The 6295-nt window shown below is 44.4% G+C and overlaps 1 pseudogene; it reads right to left on the reverse strand.

Moving 5' to 3' along the window:
• Positions 1 to 232: 232 nt before the first annotated feature.
• On the reverse strand, positions 233 to 681 carry LOC108634919 (annotated as a pseudogene).
• Positions 682 to 6295: the final 5614 nt, after the last annotated feature.

Raw genomic sequence — 6295 nt, forward strand, 5'->3', positions numbered from 1 at the left:
AAAATCTCATGAACAGAGGAGCCTGGTGGCTACAGTCACAGGGTCACAAACAGTTGGACATGATTGAACACAGGCAGTGACAAGTGCCTATGATATCGAGCATCAAGAAGTGCAGAGGTGTAATGTAATAAGCGTCCCAATAAACAGCAGCTGCCCCTTATTCTGCTCTGTGTGACAAGGATGTGCTTTTGCTTAACTATCATATCACATTTAATTTTTTTTTGGTATATGAAAATTCATTACTATCATTCTTTCATCATCAAAATTTATGATCTTGGTCTTTCCTTGCCTTTGTATAAGACAAAAAAGGAGACACTGGCTACTTTTACAGCTTTAAAGTGGACTCCAGGAATGTCACCAACAGCATGACCTTTGCAACCAAATCCAGCAACCAGAACTTCATCATTTTCCTCAAAAAAATCCAAGCAACCGTCTCTGGGTACAAAAGGCTGTGATTTTTTGCCATTCTTGGTGAACTGAACCCTGACACATTTCCTGGTGGCAGAATCTGGCTGTTTGGCTTCAACCGCTATGTTTTCGAGCACAATTCTCTTGGCATGAGAAGTGCATCTAAAAGGGCCTTCAGGGCTGCGCCCAGATGGGCTCTCCTGCACTGTTCCCATGCCGCTCCTGGGCTCGTCGGCGGCTACAGAGCTTCCTGGCAAAGGTTACGACGCTTGCTCATCCTACCAGCACCATGGGCCTGAAAGAAAGAGCATCATGTTTAATTTTAACACAAGCTCGGAGGGCATTAGGATGTCAAGACCCCACCATTTTACAGAGCTTAAGGACCTTGCTAGAGGTCATAAGACTCCTAAGTGACAGATGCAGCCTCTGAGCCCTGGTGGAACCGCACAGTCTGTCCCTGCTCCACCCGGTCTCCCTGCCCAAAGACCTGCTCAGCCTGACTCCCTGGGTGGGTCTGTGTGGTCCCTCCAGGGGCCCGCAGCCCCTTTGCTCCTATTGCCCCTGACTCAGGTCCTTCCTCTTGCAGGGCAGCCCTCGAGAGCCCATGGTTGGCAGGAGGACACCCTTGCCCCATTCTAGCAGCTTCTCCCTGCAGCCAACTCCCAGGGGTGGGGTCAGGCCAGGTTGTGAGGAGAATCATGAGAGAAGCAGGAAGGTGTGAGCTTGTGTCAGCATCCTCCTCTGACCTGGGACGCGCCCTCTCTTCTCCTGACATTTCCTGCCACTCAGGGCAGCTCCTCTCAACGCCCCACCCCCCTCCATTACAAGTGCTCCTGAAGCTCTGCTGTGGATCAGAGTCACCAGGGGAGGGGTCAGAATGCAGAGTCCTAGGCTCCAGCCCCAGAGGTCTGATCCAACATCCCAATCCCAGTGGACTGGGATGCAGGGGGTCCTCTGAGCACATTCTGAGAAGCATTTAACAGACCTGCCACTCACATATGTGGGCCCTGGGTCAAGAATATAAATGAAGCCCATTCGATATGTTTAAATACTTAAAAGTTATAAATCAAGCTAACACACTGTCAAGTACACCCTCATAACCATATGGCAGACTGGGATTTCTGGAACCTGGAGTTTTGAGCTAGAAGGCAGGACAGCAGAGGGCGGGGCCGACCCCAGCCCCCAGCACTTCCCCTGCTCTTCCCACCTCTAAGCTCCGACCCTCTTTGTGCCCTGAGGAATCTGCTGCTCAGGCAAGAGCATTACAGCCTTCAAGTCCAAGCTCAGGCCATCCTCTTCCGCCCCATAAACAGCTGTATCTCGACTACCTGTCAGGCTGGGACATGGGCCCCAGGAGGGAGGCCTGCACTGGCGCTGGGAGCAGGGGTTCTAGGGTCTAGGTGCTCAGAGCATGGCCTGGAGGGGGCGGGGCTCCAGGTGGCCACACCCCCTGGTCCTCTCTGGCTGCCTGCACCTGGGGGAAGGTGCAATCGCAGGATGACAGAGCAGGGCCTCTAAACCAGCGCTTCTCAAACTGTACTGTGAGCAGGACTCACCTGGGATCTGGAGATTTTGTCAATAGGTCTGGGGTAGAGACCACAGTCACGTGTTCCTAACAGCCTCCCAAGCCAGCTGACACTGCTGGTACACAGGCCTCACTTAGAACAGCAGAGCTCTGGGGCAGGGAGGGCAGAGACTTCCTGTAAAGGACCAGGAAGTACATTTCCAGGCTTTGGGGGCCTTATGGTCTATGCTCAGAAAAACATCTACTTCTCCTCCATTGACTACGCTAAAAGCCTTTGACTGTGTGGATCACAACAAACTGTGGAAAATTCTTCAAGAGATGGGAATACCAGACCACCTTACCTACCTCCTAAGCAACCTGTATGTAGGTCAAGAAGCAACAGTCAGAACCTGACATGGATCGACTGCCTGGGTCAAAATTGGGAAAGGAGTATGACAAGGCTGCATATTGTCACCCTGTTTATTTAACTTACATGAAAAATAATGCGCATATGTGTATAACTGAATCACTGTGGTACAGCAGAAATTAACACAGCATCGTAAGCCAACTATACTTAAATACAATAAATTTTTCTAAAAACAAGAAAAAACAAAAAAAAACAAGTGTGTCATTAAGTTCTTTATTAGTGATGTGTACTCTGGTTACTTGCATGGCCTGTGTTTGCTGGATTTTCCCACTTTAGACAAACAATTCTTCCTTAAAGAATTAAGCTGAGAAGATACTTTGAGTCCATGAAAGGCCGTGTTCCTCTCAACACCACGCCCCACCATTCACCATTTAGTCAGCCAATGATGAGCTTTGTCTGAATTATTTATGACAATGATTGCTGTCACGTGGTACTTTTCTGTCAGTCTGTCTACATTTGTGAGCTGGCATTCTACTACAAAATAAGAGCTTTCCCTTCCTCATAGCTATTCTATATCTTATCAGAATCAGTATAAACTCATGGATTAAAAAAAATTTTATTGTTGTAAAATGTGGGGTGTAAAACCCTCAGTCCTCTGTTCACCATTACCACGTTTCTAATGTGATATAAAACTCCATCCCAGAGACATTTTTTGCTAGGTGGTCTGCAAAATTTAATTTTTAAAATTGTTTTTCATGTAATATTCTCCAGAATTAAATATGATTAGCTTTTGGATCAAACATGGTTTGGAATACCCAAAGCTTCCACCTATTGGGATGGATACTTGTGAGCATGTTTACTGAGTGGAAGAGAGAATTTAGTCAGAAGCATCCAATGTATACTTTGTGCAGAACATTTTTAGTGTGTTTGAGTCTTAACCTTGGTTCTTCTTCATTTTTATTTTATTTTTTTTAATTGGAAGAAAATTATTTCACATTATTGCGGTTGCTTTTTCCATACATCAACAGGAATCACCCTTGTGTGTACATGTGTCCCACCATCTTGAATCCCCCACCCCATCCCGCTGGGTTGTCCCAGAGTACTGCCTTCGAGTGCTATGCATTGAACTTGCACTGGCCATCTATTTTGTGAATGGTAATATACATACACATTTCAGTGCAATCTTTTCATACTGTCCCACCCTCGCCTTCTACCACATAGTCCAATAGTCTGCTCTTTACATCTGTGTCTCTTTTGCTGTCTTGCTTATAGGATCATCATTACTGACTTTCTAAATTCCAAAAATACGCATTAATACACTGTATTGGTGTTTTTCTTTCTGGCTTACTTCTCTCTGTACAATAGGCTCCAGTTTCATCCACCTCATTAGAACTGACTCAAATGTGTTCTTTTTATAGTTGAGGAATATTCCATTGTCCATATGTACCACGACTTCCTTATCCATTCATCTGCCAGTGGACATCAAGGTTTCTTCCACGTTTTAGCTATTGTAAACAGTGCTGCAATGAACACTCGGGTACACGTGTCTCTTTCATTTCTGTTTTCCTTGGTGTGTATGCCCAGCAGTGGGATTGCTGGGTCATAAGGCAGTTCTATTTCCAGTTTTTTAAGGAATCTCCACAGTGTTCTCCATAGTGGCTGTACTAGTTTGCATTCCCACCAACAGTGTAAGAGGGCTCCCATTTCTCCACATCCTCTCCAGTATTTATTGATTATAGGCTTTTTGATGGCTGCCATTCTGATCGGCATGAAATGATACCTCACTGTGGCTTTGATTTGCATTTCTCTGATAATGAGTGGTGTTGAACCTCTTTTCATGTGTTTGTTAGCCCTCTGTATGTCTTCTTTGGAGAAATGTCTGTTTAATTTTTTGGCCCACTTTTTGATTGGGCTGATGTTTTCTGGTATTGAGCTGCATGAGCTGCTTGTATATTTTGGAGATTAATTCTTTGTCAGTTGTTTTGTTTGCTATTACTTTCTCCCATTCTGAAGGCTGCCTTTTCACCTTGTCTATAGTTTCCTTTGATGTGCAAAAGCTTTTAAGTTTAATTAGATCACAATATGCCAGCAAATTCGGAAAACTCAGCAGTGGCCACAGGACTAGAAAAGGTCCGCTTTCATTCCAATCCCAAAGAAAGGCAATGCCAAAGAATGCTCAAACTACCACACAATTACACTCATCTCACATGCTAGTAAACTAATGCTCAAAATTCTCCAAGCCAGGCTTCAGCAATACATGAACCGTAAACTTCCAGATGTTCAAGCTGGTTTTAGAAAAGGTAGAGGAATCAGAAATCTAATTGCCAACATCTGCTGGATCATCGAAAAAGAAAGAGAGTTCCAGGAAAACATCTATTTCTGCTTTTTTGACTATGCCAAGGCCTTTGACTGTGTGGATCACAATAAACTGGAAAATTCTGAAGGAGATGGAAATCCCAGACCACCTTACCTGCCTCCTGAGAAACCTACATGCAGGTCAGGAAGCAACTGTTAGAACTGGATATGGAACAACAGACTGGTTCCAAATAGGAAAAGAAGTACATCAAGGCTGTATATTGTCACCCTGCTTATTTAATTTATATGCAGAGTATATCATGAGAAACAATGCGCTGGAAGAAGCACAAGCTGGAATCAAGATTACCGGGAGAAATATCAATCATCTCAGACATGCAGATGACATCACCCTTATGGCACAACGTGAAGAGGAAATAAAAAGCCTCTTGATGAAAGTGAAAGAGGAGAGTGAAAAAGTTGGTTTAAAGCTCAACATTCAGAAAACTAAGATTATGGCATCTGGTCCCATCACTTCATGGGAAATAGATGGGGAAACAGTGTCAGACTTTATTTTTTTGGGCTCCCAAATCACTGCAGATGGTGATTGCAGCCATGAAATTAAAAGACGCTTACTCCTTGGAAGGAAAGTTATGACCAACCTAGATAGTATATTCAAAAGCAGAGACATTACTTTGTCAACAAAGGTCCTTCTAGTCAAGGCTATGGTTTTTCCTGTGGTCATGTACGGATGTGAGAGTTGGACTGTGAAGAAAGCTGAGCGCCTAAGAATTGATGCCTTGAACTGTGGTGTTGGAGAAGACTCTTGAGAGTCCCTCGGACTGTAAGGAGATCCAACCAGCCAATCCTAAAGGAATTCAGTCCTGAATATTCACTGGAAGGACTGATGTTGAAGCTGAAGCTTCAATACTTTGGCCACCTGATGGGAAGAACTGACTCACTGGAGAAGATCATGATGCTGGGAAAGACTGAAGGCAGGAGGAGAAGGGAATGACAGAGGATGAGATGGTTGGATGGCATCACTGACTCGATGGACATGAGTTTGAGCAACCTCTGGGAGTGGTGTTGGACTGGGAAGCCTGGCGTGCTGCAGTCCATGGAGTCACAGTGTTGGACATGACTGAGTGACTAAACTGAACTGAAACTTGAACAGGAATTTAACTCTTTCTAAATTTTAAATGTTATTAAAAACGTTGATAATGTATAGTATTTCCTTTTGAAAGCTGGTATGGCCTCATTTTAAACATAATTATGATGGCGAATAAGGAGAGGGTAGTACTGATTAACAACTAATCACATATCCAACATTGCTCAAAACCAGTGTTTCTCAACTGTCTGGAATTACATATCAGTTTTAATTTTACATTTTCAGCCCATTGCAACTTAGTCACTGATCCACTGTGCGTGGCTAGTGTGCGTCTCCCTCTTCAAGTGCAACACTCACTTTGGCCTCTGGGCTGTTCAGGATCACATCCATCCTGAGTGTGGATGTCACGGCAATAGCTGATGGCTCTGAGTTTCTAGCTTTCTTGAGTTTCCTGTACTTACTTCTAACCTGGTTACAAATAGTTCATGGACTGGCACTAGTGCACAGACCACACAGTGAGACTCACTGTCATAGATAATCTTTGCAAAAACCCTCTGTGAATCATACTATCCTCACCTCAACTTTCAGACAAAGACACTGAAGCACAGTGGACTTC

Source organism: Capra hircus, unplaced genomic scaffold (genome assembly GCF_001704415.2).
Source record: "Capra hircus breed San Clemente unplaced genomic scaffold, ASM170441v1, whole genome shotgun sequence".
NCBI classification, from domain to species: Eukaryota; Metazoa; Chordata; class Mammalia; order Artiodactyla; family Bovidae; genus Capra; species Capra hircus.